The following is a 24085-nucleotide window of genomic DNA, read 5'->3' as shown; positions in this document are numbered from 1 at the left end:
ATGCTGTTGCGACTTTCAATGATGGCAACATTGTAAGGTGCAAGGTATTTAGAAATATGGGAATGAAGAAAGGTTCTAACATGGTACGAGCGATGCTTGCTTTAGACAAGGAACGCCTTCGGGCTGCAGACAGGGCTGTAAAGAGTCTAGAAATACAAGCAAGAGTAAACAGGAGGAGGAACAAGAGGAAGCTGGAGGAGGAGTTTGCAGAGGATGAAGATAATCCATCCTATGGACCTGGAATGCACTAAAAAGTTAATCCAATCTTTGGCGTTCGATTCCCAAAACTTTTATTTTCTCATACTAATTACATGTTTTCTAAGGATCTTCCAAACATATTTGTTTCAAACTTTCAGTAAATGTTACACAGTACCTTCTGCATAATTTAACACAGCCTTTTTCCAAAAAACTGTATATTTTTGAATATAAAAATAAAAAATTGCAAAAAAATGTTGTGAATTTTCATTACAATTGAAAAAAAATCATCTTTAATAACTGAACTTAAATTTTGTAAAATCCCTGTGTTAAGTTGTAGCCCATATTCCAATAAATAATCTGTAAAAAGTTCAACTTCCTACCTCAAATACTTTGTGAGGAAAGATGTAATTTATAAGTGTTATTTTAAGATTGCAAGTATAGGGCGTTCCGGAGCCCCTTAGATAAACACTATAGCGGTTTTTAGCGTTAGTTACCTTTGGGGCCCGCATCTCGTGGTCGTGCGGTAGCGTTCTCGCTTCCCACGCCCGGGTTCCCGGGTTCGATTCCCGGCGGGGTCAGGGATTTTCTCTGCCTCGTGATGGCTGACTGTTGTGTGCTGTCCTTAGGTTAGTTAGGTTTAAGTAGTTCTAAGTTCTAGGGGACTTATGACCCCAGCAGTTGAGTCCCATAGTGCTCAGAGCCATTTGAACCCTTTTTTTTACCTTTGGGACTAGTGAGTCAGTATTAGTCAAGAATACTTTCAAGACGACGCCATCAGCAACACGCCACTGAATTTGAACGACGTCATGCAGTAGGGATACGAGAAGGTGAATGTTGCGCGTGCGACACTGCAGAAAGACTCGGCAGGAATTAAACCGCTGTACATGGCTGCTGATAGCCGAGGTCGAGAATGTAGGGTCACCAGAAAGCCACGCTCCAGACTGCCACCTGGCGCTACTGAGAGGGAAGACCACCGTGTTCGGCATATGGCTCTTGCGCATCGTTCTGCGTCTGCAGCAGCAATTTGAGCATCAGTGCTCCGTTGTGAGGGCAACGGTCTTGCCGCAGTGCGTACACCGGTTCCCGTCAGATCACCGAAGTTAAGCGCTGTCGGCGCGTGATCGGCACTTGGATGGGTGACCATCCGGGCCACCATGTGCTGTTGGCATTTTTCGGGGTGCACTCAGCCTCGTGATACCAGTTGAGGAGTTACTCGACCGAATAGTAGCGGCTCAAAGAAAACCATCATAACGACCAGGAGAGCAGTGCCCCTTCTACCCGCATCCTCACCTGAGGATGACATGGCGGTCGGATGGTCCCGATGGGCCACTTGTAAGTCAGAGTGCACCGTAGTGACACAACAGACTGTCACAAATCGTAGCGGGCATTCCACTGATCCCAAATCACCACCATTTGCTACACTAGTGATCTCAAGCGATAGCTCACTGTAAGGCAGGGTGGTGTCTGTTGTATTTTGACGAATGCTGGTCCTGCCTCAGTGGTAGTGATGGCTGTGTGTTGGAAGCAGGGCAGTTGAAGGCCTGAAACCAATCTTTCTGCTTGGTGGACACATTGTACCTACACCTAGGGTTATCGTCCTGTGCGTGATTTCGTATGACCGCAGGAGCACTCTCATGATTTATCCTACGCAGCCTGACAGCAAAGCTGTACCTCGTTCTGGTGATTCGACCTGTTGTTCTGCAATTCATGAACAGCATTCCCGGGAGTGTTTTCGAACAGGATAACGCTCGCCCACATACCTCTGTTGTAACCCAATACGCTCTGCTATGTTGCCTTGGCCTGCTTGATCACCAGATCTGCCTCCTAACAAGCACATGAGGGGCGTCATCGGATGAGAACACCACCATCATCCACAAACAGCATTCGTTGTCCCTGTATTGACCGACCGAGTGCAACAGGCATGGAAGTCCACTCCACAATCGGATATCCTTTCCCTTTACAACACAATGCATGGACATTTGCGTTTTTCCGTGCAAGATTATTTTGATTACACTGCTTATTAATGTACCAGCACATCACATTTCCAGTAGCTCATCTCATTCTTACATTCACCTGTAACCTTGTAATGTTAACCACTTCAATATGTAACCTAAACAGATGTATTTCCGAAATTTCATTATTGTGCATTAATTACTTTTCGGTTTTGCGACTTTTTTTCTCGTCGGTGTAGTTACAGTGACCGTATGCAAGGGACGACGAAGTTTAGAGAATAGTGATCCGGTGATCGAAGGAGCCTGTGTAGCAATGTGTTTCCCATCTAAATCCCCTATACAGTTGAGAGAATTCCACATTTCACAAAAATCCTTAGCGACGTTCTAGCATATTTCTTCTGTCGGAGTAGGCGTAGGTATCAATCCGTCCATCAAATTGCCTGAATTTATCTTGCAAGTTCCTCGTACTATCTTGTGTACCATACTGCGCCCCATGCGATAGTTAAATGAAACCGTGTTTAGCGCATCTTAAGTGGCCAAATGTTTGAAAAATAGGGATATAACAAATGAAGATTTCACAGGTTGTCTTAGCAGTAACGAATCAATGTCATGTGAAACAGAAGAAAACATTCAACTCTACACAACAGACGTCAATAATGATGGATGTTGATTCCATATATTTAATCAAAAATATGTATTATAAAAGCAAATGTACAATGTACGTGTCGCTAAAACTTAGAAACGAGTCCCTGTACGATCAAGAGAGCTATATGTTGTGGTAGCCCAGTATCCCCCAATCTATGAAAGAGTTTCCCATTTTTACCTGAAGGGCGTGCTTTTGAAGATATAAGGGCTAGGAAGTTTCACCCTTTGGAAATTTCTAGAACACTGATGATGCTTCCCAAATAAAAGAAGCGGAACGCTATGGTATGAAACAAACTGCCTACGTTTAGTTGCATAGACGGTGCATACCTCCACGAATTTAGAGCAACTAAAGGAAAAGTCGGAAAACAGATAAAAAATGACGATTCCAGAACATTCGAGAGTACTGATAGCATCCCACAACATTCCAGGACTTTCCGAAATGTTCCAAATGAGCCGGGATGTTCTGGAATCTTCGGGAATTGTCTGGAACATTCGGAAGGATTCCAAATTGTTTGGGAACACGGCGAAACATCCCAAAACAATGTGAAAAATTCCAGAACACTCTCGAATGTTGTGGAATGTTCTGGAACATTGTGGACCACCGAAGCCTTTTTGGTATGTTCTGGAATTCACCACTGGTAGTGATATATACTACCCATTGGTAGTGATATATAAACCAAACGCGTCGTGGGTTAGAACGATAGTTTCTTATCATTGACAAAGGGAGGAACCGAAAAAGTGGTGCAGTGAGTGAATAAAAACGAACAGTGAAGTGTGAATAGTCACAGTGATACAATGACTGAATATAAATCGAAAATAAAGTTCGAAAAGTGTGTAAAGTATACTTAGTGTGTTTGTTAGTAAAAGTTGATTTGATGTATATTTTAGAAAATGCCCAAACGTAAAAGAGGAGGTGATCTTGCCAGTTCTGAAGCAAAAAGGCAAAAACCAGAAGAACAGAGAAAAAACGAAAGAGATGAAGAGCGTGAAGCACAGTTAAGTTCCCAACGAACGAGAAGAGCGCTGTGAGAAGCACAAAAACCGAAGAACAACTTAATGAACGGACTGACGAATCAAGAACTGTGACACAATCTTATAATAGAAGACTGTGACCTCAAGCCAGCCATGAAAATACACCCTACGAGAATCGCGGCGAGGACAAGTAAGAAATAGTACAACCTAACAAATGAGGCTTTCCACTACGACCCGAAGGAAGAATATACCTAACACAAACACGTCGTAATTGGAAGAATGGATAACATCTTCCAATTTTGCAACGCGAGAAACTTCATTAGAGAAACATCAGAATTCTGTTGTATGAATGGAAATATCGAATACCACGACTTAAAGCATCTCCGAAGGAATTCTTACATTATGTGACCGGAAAAGTCCAGATTCAAAACATATTCTTCAGAATATAAAAGAAAGAACGCCTGCTTCCGAATGATTTCTTTTGGTGTCACTTCGATCAACACTAGCAGAGATGAGATCAATTGTTTTCTCCACCCAAGGACAAATTCATCGCAACATGGGATCATAACTACCACTACCCAACAAAGACCATAAATTTATGCAAGTGTATTTCATTGGAAATGAAGAAACAGAAATTGGTCAACGATGCACAAATATCAGTGGATCAAGACGAGAAGTAGTCTGAGGTGCAGAGAAAGATGTTATACGAATACAACCAACTAATTCACATATTGAAAACAGCACTACACTGAATGAAATAAATGAAATGATCTTATGGCATTGTTGGCCGGGAGGCCCCATGCAGGGAAGTTCGGTCGCCGTATTGCAAGTGCTTTTTAGTTGACGCCACTTCGGTGACTTGCGAGTCAATGATGATGAAATGATGATGAAAGAGTGAATGATTTCTGTTGACTATAAAGTTGTAATTTGAACCGAGAAAAGACCACATGGAGAACACGAACATCGATATAATGCATCTCAGATAGGCGAAATCTCCATTTTAATTGTGGACAATGAAAACACAAGCTGTGACATGATTATTCCACGAAGAAGACCGCACAATTTCATATCAACTTCCTGAGCGAAACTGGGTATCCCAGCTAGTTAGCAATAAACTCTGAAAGTGCACGTTAATGATATTATACATTACCTAACTTTAAGCAAGCAGCGAACAGTTCTGTTGGTGTGATCCATATCTGCATCTATATAGACACTCCGCAAGCCACCCTGTGGTGCGTGGCGGAGGTTACCCTGTTCGACTAATGGTCATTTTGAAACATTCCCTTAGAAAAAATTAAAAATGACAGTGCTGGAAAACCTCTTGCGTTATTCGATTTTCAAACAGCTGAGCAAAACTGAACGTACTCAGACATTTCTCTCTTTACTTATTCTGATCATCACTAAACTAACACGCAATATTTTTAACGCAACGCAATCTGACTTTCAATAATCCCTACAAAGGAATGGCCCTGACTTACCTGTACCTTTCATGAATCACTTACCTCACAAAAATCTTCGTTACTCGAACTACTGCGATACAGCGAGCGCCAATACTGAAGGCACTAACTACTTATGGGCATAGTTAGCAAATGAAAGATTTTGGTTGAGAACAAACAGTGTATTTACCCTAACAATGTTCAAAAGTCATTGTATATATCAATTCATGACCTCCATCTTTACACAGGTCCAGATCGTCCGCTTATAGTAACCTCTCAAAAGTGTAGCATCCCTCCCTCCACATCCACCACTGCTGGCGGCTAAACTCCAACTGCTCAACGCTACGCGCTGTTCACATCCAACTGCCCAACACTACAATTGCGAATATTCCAACAATGCCAACCAGCCACAGACTTCACACAGCACAGTCAGTGTTTTTCATATAGAGCGCTACGCGGCGTTACCAACATAAAAACCTAAACAGCCTAATTACAATTTCTTTTTCTATTCTACTCGTAAATTAAGCGAGGGAAAAACGACAATCTATATGCCTCCATACAAGCCCTAATCTCTCTAATGTTATCTTCATGATTCTTACATGAAGTGTAAGTTGGCGGCATTACAAGTGCTCTGCGGTTTGCTCGAAATGCCGGTTCTCTAAATTTTTTCAAAAGTACTTCTCGAGAAGAACGTCGCCTTCCGTCCAGCGACTCTCATTTGAATTCCCGAAGCATATCTGTAATACCCGCGTCTTGTTCAGACCTACTGGAAACAAATTTAGCACCCTGCCTCTGAACTGCTTCAATGTCTTCGTTTAATCTGACCTGGCTTTTCTCCTATGTGTGTTTCGCTTTTTCAGATTAAACTCCAACCTGCCCAACAGTACCGTGAATTAACTTTCTGACATTGTGAAACATTTGTAAAAATGTGCTCCATTGTCCATCAGTTCACCGTGCACAGTGGCAAATTCCCCTTGTGCTGCTCTATTCTTCCACACCCGATTAACCTACTTTTGGTTTTACATTTGTTTTACGTCTCCTCTACCGTAAGCCATAGCAGTCACCATGAAATCGTCATCCGATAACTTCGCCTCCCCGTCCGTTCATGAACACTGTGGGATCACGCGCCGGTAACGCCAGTGATGTGTGTGCGTGAAGCGGCCTTAATCGCCAAGTGTCTTTAGCTTGTTGGCAGTTTGTCAGTGCCAACCATGATTAAAACGATTTCCTCTGCCCAACACGAACGGCACAATTGGTGCGCCAAAGGACAACGAACACAGAGAACTATCGGCTCATAAGCGGGATGTTCGTGTGCGTGAGGCGATTGTTTGCGGATAGTAATATACCTGCGTGGTACCCGCAGATACCGGAATTAATTTAAGCGACGGGGCAATCGATTCGGGCAGCATTATCAGCCTCAATCGCGTCCGGCGACAGCGGCGTAGGCGGCGGCGGGGAAGTCGCCGAAGGGCGGTGGTGGGGGGGGGGGGAGGAGAGGGGGCAAGGGGCGGATTATAAAGTCCACCCCCGCTTCCCGCTTTGTAGGCCGGCAGCCGCTGAGCGTGTGATTGAACACGGCGCGCCGGCGTCGCCAGACGCAGAACGCCGCTTCAGCGCGTGCGTCCCCCCCCCCCCCCCCCCACCTGCCAGACGTCGCTCAACGCTCGCCGGCGACGTCTGCAGTAGCAGCAGCCTTCTAGCTGGTAGTGCGGTTGGGTGGAGGGGACGAACGGAGGAGCGTAAAACCGCTCGCCCAGGGAATAAAACGGAGTATTGTACCAACAGAGGGCGCCAGATGTATTGCTGCGCCGGTGTTTGCTCTTTATTTGAACACCTACATTTACATATACAGGGTGTTTCAAAAATGACCGGTATATTTGAAACGGCAATACAAACTAAACGAGCAGCGATAGAAATACACCGTTTGTTGCAATATGCTTGGGACAACAGTACATTTTCAGGCAGACAAACTTTCGAAATTACAGTAGTTACAATTTTCAACAACAGATGGCGCTGCGGTCTGGGAAACTCTATAGTACGATATTTTCCACATATCCACCATGCGTAGCAATAATATGGCGTAGTCTCTGAATGAAATTACCCGAAGCATTTGACAACGTGTCTGGCGGAATGGCTTCACATGCAGATGAGATGTACTGCTTCAGCTGTTCAATTGTTTCTGGATTCTGGCGGTACACCTGGTCTTTCAAGTGTCCCCACAGAAAGAAGTCACAGGGGTTCATGTCTGGCGAATAGGGAGGCCAATCCACGCCGCCTCCTGCATGTTTCGGATAGCCCAAAGCAATCACACGATCATCGAAATATTCATTCAGAAAATTAAAGACGTCGGCCGTGCGATGTGGCCGGGCACCATTTTGCATAAACCACGAGGTGTTCGCAGTGTCGTCTAAGGCAGTTTGTACCGCCACAAATTCACGAAGAATGTCCAGATAGCGTGATGCGGTAATCGTTTCGGATCTGAAAAATGGGCCAATGGTTCCTTTGGAAGAAATGGCGGCCCAGACCAGTACTTTTTGAGGATGCAGGGACGATGGGAGTGCAACATGGGGCTTTTCGGTTCCCCATATGCGCCAGTTCTGTTTATTGACGAAGCCGTCCAGGTAAAAATAAGCTTCGTCAGTAAACCAAATGCTGCCCACATGCATATCGCCGTCATCAATCCTGTGCACTATATCGTTAGCGAATGTCTCTCGTGCAGCAATGGTAGCGGCGCTGAGGGGTTGCCGCATTTGAATTTTGTATGGATAGAGGTGTAAACTCTGGCGCATGAGACGATACGTGGACGTTGGCGTCATTTGGACCGCAGCTGCAACACGGCGAACGGAAACCCGAGGCCGCTGTAGGATCACCTGCTGCACTAGCTGCGCGTTGCCCTCTGTGGTTGTCGTACGCGGTCGCCCTACCTTTCCAGCATGTTCATCCGTCACGTTCCCAGCCCGTTGAAATTTTTCAAACAGATCCTTTATTGTATCGCTTTTCGGTCCTTTAGTTACATTAAACCTCCGTTGAAAACTTCGTCTTGTTGCAACAACACTGTGTTCTAGGCGGTGGAATTCCAACACCAGAAAAATCCTCTGTTCTAAGGAATAAACCATGTTGTCTACAGCACACTTCCACATTGTAAACAGCACACGCTTACAGCAGAAAGACGACGTACAGAATGGCGCACCCACAGACTGCGTTGTCTTCTATATCTTTCACATCACTTGCAGCGCCATCTGTTGTTGAAAATTGTAACCACTGTAATTTAGAAAGTTTGTCCGCCATGAAAATGTACTGTTGTCCCAAGCATATTGCAACAAACGGTGTATTTCTATCGCTGCTCGTTTAGTTTTTATTGCCGTTTCAAATATACCGGTCATTTTTGAAACACCCTGTACATGGATACTCTACAAATCACATTTAAGTGCCTGGCAGATGGTTCATCGGACCACTTTCACAATTTTCTATTATTCCAATCTCGTATAGCGCGTGGAAAGAATGAAAACCTACATCTTTCCGTATAAGCTCTGATTTCCCTTATTTTATCGTGATGATCGTTCCTCCCTATGTAGGTCGGTGTCAACAAAATACTCCCCTGGAAATTGAAATAAGAACACCGTGAATTCATTGTCCCAGGAAGGGGAAACTTTATTGACACATTCCTGGGGTCAGATACATCACATGATCACACTGATAGAACCACAGGCACATAGACACAGGCAACAGAGCATGCACAATGTCGGCACTAGTACAGTGTATATCCACCTTTCGCAGTAATGCAAGCTGCTATTCTCCCATGGAGGCGATCGTAGAGATGCTGGATGTAGTCCTGTGGAAAGGCTTGCCATGCCATTTCCACCTGGCGTCTCAGTTGGACCAGCGTTCGTGCTGGACGTGCAGACCGCGTGAGACGACGCTTCATCCAGTCCCAAACATGCTCAATGGGGGACAGATCCGGAGATCTTGCTGGCCAGGGTAGTTGACTTACACCTTCTAGAGCACGTTGGGTGGCACGGGATACATGCGGACGTGCATTGTCCTGTTGGAACAGCAAGTTCCCTTGCCGGTCTAGGAATGGTAGAACGATGGGTTCGATGACGGTTTGGATGTACCATGCACTATTCAATGTCCCCTCGACGATCACCAGTGGTGTACGGCCAGTGTAGGAGATCGCTCCCCACACCATGATGCCGGGTGTTGGCCCTGTGTGCCTCGGTCGTATGCAGTCCTGATTGTGGCGCTCACCTACACGGCGCCAAACACGCATACGACCATCATTGGCACCAAGGCAGAAGCGACTCTCATCGCTGAAGACGACACGTCTCCATTCGTCCCTCCATTCACGCCTGTCGCGACACCACTGGAGGCGGGCTGCACGATGTTGGGGCGTGAGCGGAAGACGGCCTAACGGTGTGCGGGACCGTAGCCCAGCTTCATGGAGACGGTTGCGAATGGTCCTCGCCGATACCCCAGGAGCAACAGTGTCCCTAATTTGCTGGGAAGTGGCGGTGCGGTCCCCTACGGCACTGCGTAGGATCCTACGGTCTAGGCGTGCATCCGTGCGTCGCTGCGGTCCGGTCCCAGGTCGACGGGCACGCTCACCTTCCGCCGACCACTGGCGACCACATCGATGTACTGTGGAGACCTCACGCCCCACGTGTTGAGCAATTCGGGGGTACGTCCACCCGGCCTCCCACATGCCCACTATACGCCCTCGCTCAAAGTCCGTCAACTGCACATAAGGTTCACGTCCACGCTGTCGCAGCATGCTACTAGTGTTAAAGACTGCGATGGAGCTCCGTATGCCACGGCAAACTGGCTGACACTGACGGCGGCGGTGCACAAATGCTGCGCAGCTAGCGCCATTCGACGGCCAACACCGCGGTTCCTGGTGTGTCCGCTGTGCCGTGCGTGTGATCATTGCTTGTACAGCCCTCTCGCAGTGTCCGGAGCAAGTATGGTGGGTCTGACACACCGATGTCAATGTGTTCTTTTTTCCATTTCCAGGAGTGTATTTGAACACCTACATCTACATATACATGGATACTCTACAAATCACATTTAAGTGCCTGGCAGATGGTTCATCGGACCACTATCACAATTTTATATTATTCCAATCTCGTATAGCGCGCGGAAAGAATGAAACCCCACATCTTTCCGTATAAGCTCTGATTTCCCTTATTTTATCGTGATGATCGTCCCTAGGTCGGTGTCAACAAAATATCTTCGCATTCGGAGAAGAAAGTTGGTGATTTGAATTTCGTGAGAAGATTCTGTCGCAACGAAAGACGCCTATCTGTTAATGATTTCCAGCCCAAACTCTGTATCATTTCTGTGACACTCTCTCCCATCTTTCGCGATAATACAAAACGTGCTGCCTTTATTTGAACTTTTTCGATGTACTTCGGCAGTCCTATCTGGTAAGGATCTCTCAGCGCGCAGCAGTATTCTAAAAGAGGGCGCATGAGCGTAGTGTAGGCAGTCTCCTTAGTAGGTTTGTTACATTTTCTAAGTGTCCTGCCAATAAAACACAGCCTTTAGTTAGGTTTCCCCACAACATTTTCTATGTGTTCTTTCCAATTTAAGGTGTTCGTAATTGGAATACCTAGGTATTTGAATTTGCCGCTTTTAGATTCAACTGATTTATCGTGTAACCGAAGTTTAACGGGTTCCTTTTCGCTCTCATGTAGATGACCCCGCACTTTTCGTTATTTAAGCTCAACTGCCACTTTTCGTACCATTCAGATATTTTTTTAAATTTTGTTTTGATCTTCTGATGACTTTATTAGTCAATAAGCGACAGCGTCATCTGCAATCAGCTCAGATTGTCTTCCAAATCGTTTATATAGATAAGGAACAGCAAAGGACCTCTAACACTACCTTGGGGAACGCCAGACATCACCTCTGTTTTACTCGATGGCTTATCGTCAGTTACAACGAACTGTGACCTATCTGACAGGAAATGACAGATCCAGTCACATAACTGAGACGATATTCCATAATCACACAATTTCACTACGAGCCGCTTGTGTGGTACAGTGTCAAAAGCCTTCCTGAAATCCAGGAATATGGAATCAATGTGAAATCACTCCTCAATAGCACTCAGCACTTCATGTGAATAAAGAGCTAGTTGTGTTTCAGAGGAACGATGTTTTCTAAATCCATGTTGACTGTGTGTCATTTGACCGTTTTCTTCGAGGTAATTTATAATGTTAGAACACAATATATGTTCTAAAATCCTGCTACATATCGACGTTAACGATATGTGCCTGTATTTTAGGGATTTACTCCTACTACCTTTCTTGAATATTGGTGTGGCCTGTGCAACTTTCCAGTCTTTGGGTACGGATCTTTCGTCGAGGGAACGTTTGTACATGATTGTGAAGTATGGAGCTAATGCATCAGCGTACTAGGGAAAGAATCTAATTGGTATACAGCCTGGACCAGAAGACTTGCTTTTATTAAGTGATTTGAGTTGCTTCACTACTCCGAGGACATTTACTTCTACGTTACTCACTCTGGCAGCTGTTCTCTATTCGAATTCTGGAATATTTACTTCGTCTTCTTTTGTGAAAGCATTTCGGAAGGCTGTGTCTAGTAACCCTGCTTTGGCAGCACTGTCTTCTATAGTATCTCCATTGGTATCGCGCATAGAAGGCATTGATTGTTTCTAGCCGCTAACGTACTTCACATACGACCAGAATCTCTTTCTAGGTTTCGAGACAAAGTTTCGTTGTGGAAATTGTTATAGGTGTCTTGCACTGAACTCCGATCTACATTTCGAGCTTCTGTAAAGGATCTTGTTAGATCGAGCTTAGGATACACTTCCAAGGCGAGGTCAAAACATTTTTGAGAGTATCCTTCATTCCGGTAGCAACCAGACGAATTTCATCGTCTATTGTATCTACTATGCATTGAGCTGATAAGTCATGGGATTGCGGTACGCACATTTGCAAATGGCGGCAATATCGATATGGTTCAAATGGGTCTGAGCACTATGGGACGTAACAGGCAGTATCGACTAACACGGGATAAAGGGCAGTACTTCGGCGGAGTTTTGTACTCAGATGTTTCATACGAAAGGGTTTCCGAGGTCCTTATGGCCGCACGACGGGAATCAACAGATTTTGAACGCTTAATGGTAGTTGGAGCTAGACACATGGGACTTTCCTTTTCCGAAACTGTTAGGGAATTCTACACTTCGAGATTCACAGATTCAAGAGCTTGTAGAGAATGCTAAATTTCAGGCATTACCTCTCACGATGGAGAACGCAGTGGACGACGGCGTTCACTCAACGACCGACAGCAGCGGCGTTTGCGCAGAGTTATCAGTGTTAGCAGACAAACAGCGCAGCCTGAAATAACCGCAAAAATCGTTGTGAAACGTACGACGAACGTATGCGATATGACAGTGCGACGAAAATTGGTTTTAATGGTCTATGACAACGGACGACCTACGCTAACAGCACGAAATCGCCTGCAGCGCCTCTCCTGGGTTCGCTACCATATCAGTTGGATCCTAGACGATTGGTCAACCGTGGTCTGGTCAGATGAGTCAACATTTCTGTTGGTAAGGGCAGATAGTAGGTTTCGAGTATGGGGCAGACTCAATTTGTCTACAACGCACTGCCGATCGGAGTGGCCGAGAGGTTCTAGGCGATTCAGTCTAGAACCGTGCGACCCCTACGGTCGCAGGTTCGAATCGCGCTTCGGGCGTGGCTGTATTTGATGTCCTTAGGTTAGTTAGGTTTAACTAGTTCTAAGTTCTAGGGGACTGATAACCTCAGCTGTTAAGTCCCATAGTGCTCAGAGCCATTTGAACCATTTTTCTCCATCGCACTGTGGCATCTGGTGGTTCCATAAAGGTGTGGGCTGTGTTTACATGAAATGGACTGAATCCTCTTGTCCAACTAAAACGATCTTGGACTGGAAATGGCTATGTTCAGCTGCTTTGAGACCATTTGATGCCGTTCATAGGCTTCTTGTGCCAACGGCCTTGCCGCAGTAGTAACACCGGTTCCCGTCAGATCACCGAAATTAAGCGCTGTCGGGCTGGGCTAGCACTTGGATGGATGACCATCAGGTCTGCCGAACGCTGTTGGCAAGCGAGGTGCACTCAGCCCTTGTGAGGCAAACTGAGGAGCTACTTGGTTGTAGCGGCTCCGGTTTCCGAAAGTGACATACGGACGGGAGAGCGGTGTGCCGGCCACATGCCCCTCCATATCCGCATCCAATGACGTGGATTGGGGATGACACGGCGGCCGGTAGGTACCGTTGGGCCTTCATGGCCTGTTCGGGAGGAGTTTAGTTTTTCAGTGTACTTCTTGTTACAAAGGAATGATTGAATTTCTATGAGTGACCATTAGTCACACCACCTGGCCATAGATGTTTGCGAAAGGGTTGAAGAACATCCTGGGTAATTCGAGTGAATGATTTGCCCACGCAGATGGCTCGACATGAGTCACATCTAAAGTTTATGGGACACAGTCGAGAGATCAGCTCTTGCACTAAATCCTGCACCGATAACACTTCTGCAGTTATGAAAGGCTGTAGACGCAGCATGGGTCAGTATTTCTTCCAGCGAATTTTTGAATCTATCCCACGTCGAGTTGCTGCTCTACGCCGGCAGAAAGGTGGTCCAACACGATTTCAGAAGGTATACCGCGACTTTTGCCACCTCAGTGTATCAACTGCATAGACGCACACTCTCACGAGGAATGACACTTTTTGTCCACTGTTCACCACGAACCTGAATGCCAACAGCTGGTGGGCGAGTAGACGAATCATCGCTGGTTAAAGAGAAAACGTCATATTATAGCATTTATGGAAAATTAGTATCAGTCAACACGTAATACGGTGCAATATATAATAAGCAAGGAGCCTCCAGAAACCCAGATTTGAGACGGTAAGTCCTGTCTCATTGTTGGAGAGAGTCCAGTCGTGGCGGTGACATTCCCATTTCTGTAAATAAAGTAATTGCACAGAGGGTCACTAATTGCGTGAATTCTTTAACTGTAAGTGTTAACTGCATCACCAAGTTGCATTATAGAAATGGAGTGGCGGGAACCACGCTGTACCCTAGTGCAAGTAATCGCACTAACCAACCATGTTTTGCATATTGTATAATATCTCATTCGTAAAGTTAACAGTACCGTGTTAATATGTACAGCATGGTGGGAGCTAAGTGTTATTGCACTGATTAGGAACAATGCAAAACATTGATAACTGTTGTTATTATTATTGTTATATGTGTGAAGCAGAGTGTGTGTGTATGTGTGTGTGTGTGATCTATGGATTCGTGAGGTTGTCTCCATATCCGTACACGTCCTTGTGCTCGATTACAATTTGAAACGCGACTCGACCGACCAGGCAACATGTTTCCAGTCATCAACAGTCCAATGTCGGTGCTGACGGACCCATGCAGTGACCAAGGGCACAAGAGTGGGACTTCGGCTCCGAAAGCCCATATCAATGATGTTCCGTTGAATGATTCGCACGCTGACAGTTGTTGATGGCCCAGCAGTGAAATCTGTAGCAATCTGCTGAATGGTTCCACTTCTGTCACGCTGAACGATTCCCTTCAGTCGTCGTTGGTCCCCTTCATGCAGGATCTTTTTCCGGCAGCAACGGTATCAGAAATTTGATGTTTTACCGTATTCCTGATATTCACGGTACACCCGGGAAATGGTCCTACGGGAAAATCCCCACTTCATCGCTGCCTCGGAGATGCTGTGTTCCATCGCTCGTGCGTCGACTATAACACCACGTTCAAATTACCTGCCATTGTAGCAGCAGTAACCGATCTGAGTCAGACATTTGCAGTCTTATAAAGGCGTTGCCAACCGCAGCGTCGTATTCTGCCTGTTTATATATCTTTGTATTTGAATACGGAAGCCAACATGTTATTTGGCGCTTCAGTGTATTATGTAATGCGGTGTGGAGAACTGGTGAATGTCTTAAAACTGGACTACATCTTCCCTTTTACTTCCTGTTTACGAAAACTGGTCACTTGTGGACTGGTTATATTATCGGACAACTCTCTAAGACAAAAAAAGGAGGAAAACACAGGCCACGAAGGAATTATCCGAATGGGACGGAAACCCGTGGAAGTGATGTACAAGTACGTACAAACAAATGAGTACAGTTTCAGAAAAATTAGATGATTTATTGAAGAGAAACATCTTCACAAACTGCGTAATAGGTTCTCTTCTGGCGCTTTATAGAAGCACTGATTTGTTCGATGTCTTCCTGAGGGATATCGTGCCAAATTTCAACCAACTGGCTCGTTAGACCATCAAAATTTGGAGCAGGTTGGAGGGCCCTCCCCATACAGCCCCAAACGGCCCCCGTTTGAGAGGTATGCGGCGAACTTCCTAGCCAAGATAGGATTTGGCAAGCAGTAAGAATTCTCGCCGCCTTCGGGCAGGCATTATCTTGCTGAAGCGGAAGCCCGTGATGGCTTGCCATGAAGTGCTACAAAACGGGGCGTAGAATATCGTCTGTGCTGTAAGGATGCAGTGGATGACAAGCAAAGGGGTTCTGCTACGAAAATAAATAGCACCCGATACCATCACACCCGGCTGTTAGGATGTATTGTGAGCGACAGTCAGACGTCCCACTGCTGTCCGTGGTATCTCCAAACATGTCTTCGATGGTCTCTGGGGTTCGTTTCGAAACTGGACTCATCGCTGAAGACAATACTACTCCGATCAATGAGATTCCAGCCCAAAGACGTGTCTGGACATTCCCCATATAGCGGTGTGGCACCAACTTGACTATCGCCCACGACATCGCCCGGCAACCAGGAATGGCGGTCTGGGGAGCCAGCTGTTCGTCAACCTTATACTATGGACCGTTTTTTAGCTTTCATGGCAAGCCATTCTCGGCTTACATTTAAGCTAGATAATGCCCGCCAGCACGCGTCTCTCTGTGCTTGCCATACCCCAGGCCATGAAACAATGTTGTGTAACTGTTTGAATAGGCGCCAGCAGTGGAAAAACGTGTTATTTACTTACTCAATTCGCGAAGATCTTTCTTTTGAATAGATCTTCCAATTTTTCTGAAATTGTAATCATTTCTTTGAATGTACATGTACATCAAATCCATCGATATCGTGCCATTCGGATAATTCCTTCGTGGTCCCTGTTTTCCTTCTTTTTTTGTCTTAGACTGTATAACGTTACCATTTTCAAGGTAAACTTTAAGAAATACAGTTTTTTGAAAAAAGCACCTGTTCCATTTCCGGAGAACTTCTTCCGTTTCAAGATACATGACCGAGCACGACAGTTACTTTCTGTAATTAATTTCAAAAACTTATTAAATTGTACTCAGCAAAAAGTGTTGAAACTAAAATTAACAATATATTTCGGATAGCTTTAATTTTTTGATGGTACTTAAAAGTGTAGAACCTGAAATCCCTGGGCTAGCAGGACAGAGCGGATGAGGTTATATTTGTGGAAAGGGGCCAAAATAAGTTGCTGTCAGTTGCACTCAACATATAAACTTTATTTGTTAAAACACACAATCACTCAAGCAAGAATCAAGAACTCTCAAGGTTTTAACGAAAGACCTCCTTTGATTTAATTTACACTCCTGGAAATGGAAAAAAGAACACATTGACACCGGTGTGTCAGACCCACCATACTTGCTCCGGACACTGCGAGAGGGCTGTACAAGCAATGATCACGCGCACGGCACAGCGGACACACCAGGAACCGCGGTGTTGGCCGTCGAATGGCGCTAGCTGCGCAGCATTTGTGCACCGCCGCCGTCAGTGTCAGCCAGTTTGCCGTGGCATACGGAGCTCCATCGCAGTCTTTAACACTGGTAGCATGCCGCGACAGCGTGGACGTGAACCGTATGTGCAGTTGACGGACTTTGAGCGAGGGCGTATAGTGGGCATGCGGGAGGCCGGGTGGACGTACCGCCGAATTGCTCAACACGTGGGGCGTGAGGTCTCCACAGTACATCGATGTTGTCGCCAGTGGTCGGCGAAAGGTGCACGTGCCCGTCGACCTGGGACCGGACCGCAACGACGCACGGATGCACGCCAAGACCGTAGGATCCTACGCAGTGTCGTAGGGGACCGCACCGCCACTTCCCAGCAAATTAGGGACACTGTTGATCCTGGGGTATCGGCGAGGACCATTCGCAACCGTCTCCATGAAGCTGGGCTACGGTCCCGCACACCGTTAGGCCGTCTTCCGCTCACGCCCCAACATCGTGCAGCCCGCTTCCAGTGGTGTCGCGACAGGCGTGAATGGAGGGACGAATGGAGACGTGTCGTCTTCAGCGATGAGAGTCGCTTCTGCCTTGGTGCCAATGATGGTCGTATGCGTGTTTGGCGCCGTGCAGGTGAGCGCCACAATCAGGACTGCATACGACCGAGGCATACAGGGCCAACACCCGGCATCATGGTGTGGGGAGCGATCTCCTACACTGGCCGTACACCACTGGTGATCGTCGAGGGGACACTGAATAGTGCACGGTACATCCAAACCGTCATCGAACCCATCGTTCTACCATTCCTAGACCGGCAAGGGAACTTGCTGTTCCAACAGGACAATGCACATCCGCATGTATCCCGTGCCACCCAACGTGCTCTAGAAGGTGTAAGTCAACTACCCTGGCCAGCATGATCTCCGGATCTGTCCCCCATTGAGCATGTTTGGGACTGGATGAAGCGTCGTCTCACGCGGTCTGCACGTCCAGCACGAACGCTGGTCCAACTGAGGCGCCAGGTGGAAATGGCATGGCAAGCCGTTCCACAGGACTACATCCAGCATCTCTACGATCGTCTCCATGGGAGAATAGCAGCCTGCATTGCTGCGAAAGGTGGATATACACTGTACTAGAGCCGACATTGTGCATGCTCTGTTGCCTATGTCTATGTGCCTGTGGTTCTGTCAGTGTGATCATGTGATGTATCTGATCCCAGGAATGTGTCAATAAAGTTTCCCCTTCCTGGGACAATGTATTCACGGTGTTCTTATTTCAATTTCCAGGAGTGTAGATTGGCTGAAGGCCACGTCGGAAATCCGAGGTACAAAGTCTAACCAAGGAATTGAGGTACAGGGGTTCTTCTGGAGCTTTCACTTCTTCAAAAAAAAATTTATAATCTTCAGTATAAACAGGCTGAAAGCCTTAGCTTAAGTTTTTTTCAGAGAACTCGGCTGAAGGCCACACATTAATCAAAAACAGTGTTACGGATTAAGGCCGAGACAAAGACGTGCGATGTTTAATCTAAATAGGGTGAAAACTCGGCTGAAGGCCGCATACCAACAAAACGATTTAACGCCTAAAGCCCAGGAACCCCCCCATGAACCATGGACCTTGCCGTTGGTGGGGAGGCTTGTGTGCCTCAGCGATACAGATAGCCGTACCGTAGGTACAACCACAACGGAGGGGTCTCTGTTGAGAGGCCAGACAAACGTGTGGTTCCTGAAGAGGGGCAGCAGCCTTTTCAGTAGTTGCAGGGGCAACAGTCTGGATGATTGACTGATCTGGCCTTGTAACAATAACCAAAACGGCCTTGCTGTGCTGGTACTGCGAACGGCTGAAAGCAAGGGGAAACTACGGCCGTAATTTTTCCCGAGGGCATGCAGCTTTACTGTATGATTAAAATATTCCGGAGGTAAAATAGTCCCCCATTCGGATCTCCGGGCGGGGACTACTCAAGAGGATGTCGTTATCAGGAGAAAGAAAACTGGCGTTCTACGGATCGGAGCGTGGAATGTCAGATCCCTTAATCGGGCAGGTAGGTTAGAAAATTTAAAAAGGGAAATGGATAGGTTAAAGTTAGATATAGTGGGAATTAGTGAAGTTCGGTGGCAGGAGGAACAAGACTTCTGGTCAGGTGAATACAGGGTTAGAAACACAAAGTCAAATAGGGGTAATGCAGGAGTAGGTTTAATAATGAATAGGAAAATAGGAATGCGGGTAAGCTACTACAAACAGCATAGTGAACGCATTGTTGTGGCCAAGATAGATACGAAGCCCACACCTACTACATTAGTACAAGTTTATATGCCAACTAGCTCTGCAGATGACGAAGAAATTGAAGAAATGTATGATGAAATAAAAGAAATTATTCTGATAGTGAAGGGAGACGAAAATTTAATAGTCATGGGTGACTGGAATTCGAGTGTAGGAAAAGGGGGAGAAGGAAACTTAGTAGGTGAATATGGATTGGGGCTAAGAAATGAGAGAGGAAGCCGCCTGGTAGAATTTTGCACAGAGCACAACTTAATCATAGCTAACGGTTTAAGAATCATGATAGAAGGTTGTATACATGGAAGAACCCTGGAGATACTAAAAGGTATCAGATAGATTATATAATGGTAAGACAGAGATTTAGGAACCAGGTTTTAAATTGTAAGACATTTCCAGGGGCAGATGTGGACTCTGACCACAATCTATTGGTTATGACCTGTAGATTAAAACTGAAGAAACTGCAAAAAGGTGGGAATTTAAGGAGATGGGACCTGGATAAACTGAAAGAACCAGAGGTTGTACAAAGTTTCAGGGAGAGCATAAGGGAACAATTGACAGGATTGGGGGAAAGAAATACAGTAGAAGAAGAATGGGTAGCTTTGAGGGATGAAGTAGTGAAGGCAGCAGAGGATCAAGTAGGTAAAAAGACGAGGGCTAGTAGAAATCCTTGGGTAACAGAAGAAATATTGAATTTAATTGATGAAAGGAGAAAATATAAAAATGCAGTAAATGAAGCAGGCAAAAAGGAATACAAACGTCTCAAAAATGAGATCAACAGGAAGTGCAAAATGGCTAAGCAGGGATGGCTAGAGGACTAATGTAAGGATGTAGAGGCTTATCTCACTAGGGGTAAGATAGATACTGCCTACAGGAAAATTAAAGAGACCTTTGGAGATAAGAGAACCACTTGTATGAACATCAAGAGCTCAGATGGAAACCCAGTTCTAAGCAAAGAAGGGAAAGCAGAAAGGTGGAAGGAGTATATAGAGGGTCTATACAAGGGCGATGTACTTGAGGACAATATTATGGAAATGGAAGAGGATGTAGATGAAGATGAAATGGGAGATACGATACTGCGTGAAGAGTTTGACAGAGCACTGAAAGACCTGAGTCGAAACAAGGCCCCCGGAGTAGACAACATTCCAGTAGAACTACTGACGGCCTTGGGAGAGCCAGTCCTGACAAAACTCTACCATCTGGTGAGCAAGATGTATGAAACAGGTGAAATACTCTCAGACTTCAAGAAGAATGTAATAATTCCAATCCCAAAGAAAGCAGGTGTTGACAGATGTGAAAATTACCGAACAATCAGTTTAATAAGCCACAGCTGCAAAATACTAACACGAATTCTTTACAGACGAATGGAAAAACTAGTAGAAGCCGACCTCGGGGAAGATCAGTTTAGATTCCGTAGAAATGTTGGAACACTTGAGGCAATACTGTCCCTACGACTTATCTTAGAAGAAAGATTAAGGAAAGGCAAACCTACATTTCTAGCATTTGTAGACTTAGAGAAAGCTTTTGACAATGTTGACTGGAATACTCTCTTTCAAATTCTAAAGGTGGCAGGGATAAAATACAGGGAGCGAAAGGCTATTTACAATTTGTACAGAAACCAGATGGCAGTTATAAGAGTCGAGGGGCATGAGAGGGAAGCAGCGGTTGGGAAGGGAGTGAGACAGGGTTGTAGCCTCTCCCCAATGTTATTCAATCTGTATATTGAGCAAGCAGTAAAGGAAACAAAAGAAAAATTTGGAGTAGGTATTAAAGTCCATGGAGAAGAAATAAAAACTTTGAGGTTCGCCGATGACATTGTAATTCTGTCAGAGACAGCAAAGGACTTGGAAGAGCAGTTGAACGGAATGGATGGTGTCCTGAAGGGAGGATATGAAATGAACATCAACAAAAGCAAAACGAGGATAATAGAATGTAGTCGAATTAAGTCGGGTGATGTTGAGGGTATTAGATTAGGAAATGAAACACTTAAAGTAGTAAAGGAGTTTTGCTATTTGGGGAGCAAAATAACTGATGATGGTCGAAGTAGAGAGGATATAAAATGTAGACTGGCGATGTCAAGGAAAGCGTTTCTGAAGAAGAGAAATTTGTTAACATCGAGTATAGATTTAAGTGTCAGGAAGTCGTTTCTGAAAGTTTTTGTATGGAGTGTAGCCATGTATGGAAGTGAAACATGGACGGTAAATAGTTTGTACAAGAAGAGAATAGAAGCTTTTGAAATGTGGTGCTACAGAAGAATGCTGAAGATTAGATGGGTAGATCACATAACTAATGAGGAAATATTGAATAGGATTGGGGAGAAGAGAAGTTTGTGGCACAACTTGACCAGAAGAAGGGATCGGTTGGTAGGACATGTTCTGAGGCATCAAGGGATCACCAATTTAGTATTGGAAGGCAGCGTGGAGGGTAAAAATCGCAGGGGGAGACCAAGAGATGAATACACTAAGCAGATTCAGAAGGATGTAGGTTGCAGTAGGTACTGGGAGATGAAGAAGCTTGCACAGGATAGAGTAGCATGGAGAGCTGCATCAAACCAGTCTCAGGACTGAAGACAACAACAACAACAACAAGCCCAGGAAGAAGAGCTTTCAATCTGAAAAGGCTGAAGGCTTCATTTTAAAATATTTCGTGTAAAACTCGGGCTGATACTAAAGAATAACAATCTAATGACTTAAGAGCAAGACAAGAATTTTAAATTTTTAATTTAAGAGAGATTAAACCTCGGCTGAAGGCAACATACAAACCACAAAATATTTCTTACGGCGTAAGGTCTAGACAAAATTTTTCACCTTTTGATTTGAAAAGGTTGAAAACTGGCTGAAGTCCACATACCTACTTGAAACCAATTTACGGCTTAAGGAATTTTCAATTTTAATTTTGAAAGTCTGAAACTCAGCTGAAGGCCACATATACAAGAAACATTTTATTATTATTATTATTATTATTATTTTACGGCTTAAGGCCTAGGAAGAAAAGACTTGCAATTTTAATAAACTAAAACTTGGCTGATGAAGGCCACACAGAGTACTTAAGACTGAAAAGGAAATCACTGTGTAAAACACAAGGAGCTGCACACAGAAGGTTCCAAAGGTCGGCCTGGGAAGGTAACACTAACGCACGTTTAGGTGAGACAAGCAGCCAAACCGACAACCTCTTAGTCGGAAGGCAACCCAACCGAAAGCCAGCCGACGAACCAACCAACAAGATCAGTTCTGCTCCACCTGTCCAGCAAAACGACAACAAGATGTAAATAGCACGACGTTCTTGACACTGGTGCCCAATCCAGAAAAGTCAGAATAAACGCCCAAAACTACCAACAACACCTCAGCTGTCGAACTTCACGCCATGCTGGACAGCATCAACAAGAAGAGGAAAATACACTGCCGAAAACTACGTCAACGACGAGAGCAAGTAACCGGAACGTCAATGGCGACAAGGCAGGAGATACCGCTGGTACACTTCATTAATGAAGGAATGAAGTAAATTAAGTTAAACGCCCCACAGGAAGGTGGCTGCTGACTTTAATGCACACATGCTGTTGCTCGTGGGTATCTCCCAGAAAGCGACAACCAGGATAAAACGAAGAGATGTCGTAGCTGTTGGAGGTTGATAGTAGGTTTAGTAAGCACTCAACTTTAGTGTCCAGGATTGGTGGGCGACGGACTTCGTAACCCTCGCAAGAAGCGCCTCACAACTCCAGCCGTGCGTGCACGCCGCCAGCGGCTCCGGCCTGACCAACCACCACGGTGAGTTCCTCGCTGCTCTGCCCCAACCGGCCGACTGTCACACACAGTACTCCCGTAAAATACGTCCACCACACCAAAGGTAGTACAGCAGTACTAGTATGGATACATGCTGCTGCTACCACTCACAGTGAGAAGACAGCAACGTCATGGCGGTAACTGAAGAAGAAATAAGACATCACTGGACTGCAACCGATGATAAAAAACAAGTCATGACGCGAGCCAGCCATGGCTCAGCAACCATTCTATTCACAAACGCCACACTTAAGACAACCACGTGTCTCACAACAACAAGAACAGCAGTAAATGCTGGTACAGCTATGGCGGGCTCTGATGCATATAACTTGAAGTAATTCTAAAATCGGTCACTACACTGAAAAACCTTCATGTGTTCCTACGTACACTATCCTCCAGTTGCAATTCTCTTCCCTACATGGAAGACGCCACGATGAAAATAAGACAACATTTCAGGAGTTGGATTACAAATCAGGGTTAAAGGATTGCCTGATGATATTACTATCATCAGTGAAAGTAAAGAAGCATTACAAGACGTGTTGAATAGAACGAACGGCCGCGCGGAATTAGCCGAGCGGTATAAGGCGTTGCAGTCATGGGCAGTGCGGCTGGTCCCGGCGGAGGTACGAGTCCTCCCTCGGGCATGGGTGTGTGTGTTTGTCCTTAGGATAATTTAGGATAAGTAGTGTGTAAGGTGTTGATAGATGTGAAAATTACCGAACTATCAGTTTAATAAGTCACAGCTGCAAAATACTAACGCGAATTCTTTACAGAAAAATGGAAAAACTGGTAGAAGCCGACCTCGGGGAAGATCAGTTTGGATTCCGTAGAAATGTTGGAACGCGTGAGACAATACTGACCCTACGACTTACCTTAGATGCTAGATTAAGGAAAGGCAAACCTACGTTTCTAGCATTTGTAGATTTAGAAAAAGCTTTTGACAATGTTGACTGGAATACTCTCTTTCAAATTCTGAAGGTGACAGGGGTAAAATACAGGGAGCGAAAGGCTATTTACAATTTGTACAGAAACCAGATGGCAGTTATAAGAGTCGAGGGACATGAAAGGGAAGCAGTACTTGGGAAAGGAGTGTGACAGGGTTGTAGCCTCTCCC

General features: G+C 45.4%; 1 pseudogene; it reads left to right on the top strand.

Annotated features, from left to right (window-relative positions):
- The first annotated feature begins 1247 nt into the window (after nucleotides 1–1247).
- LOC126177728 (5S ribosomal RNA) lies at nucleotides 1248–1366 on the top strand (annotated as a pseudogene).
- Nucleotides 1367–24085: the final 22719 nt, after the last annotated feature.

The sequence above is a fragment of the Schistocerca cancellata genome, chromosome 3, assembly GCF_023864275.1.
Source record: "Schistocerca cancellata isolate TAMUIC-IGC-003103 chromosome 3, iqSchCanc2.1, whole genome shotgun sequence".
Taxonomy (NCBI): Eukaryota; Metazoa; Arthropoda; class Insecta; order Orthoptera; family Acrididae; genus Schistocerca; species Schistocerca cancellata.
This window is presented reverse-complemented; position numbering and strand designations above follow the sequence as displayed.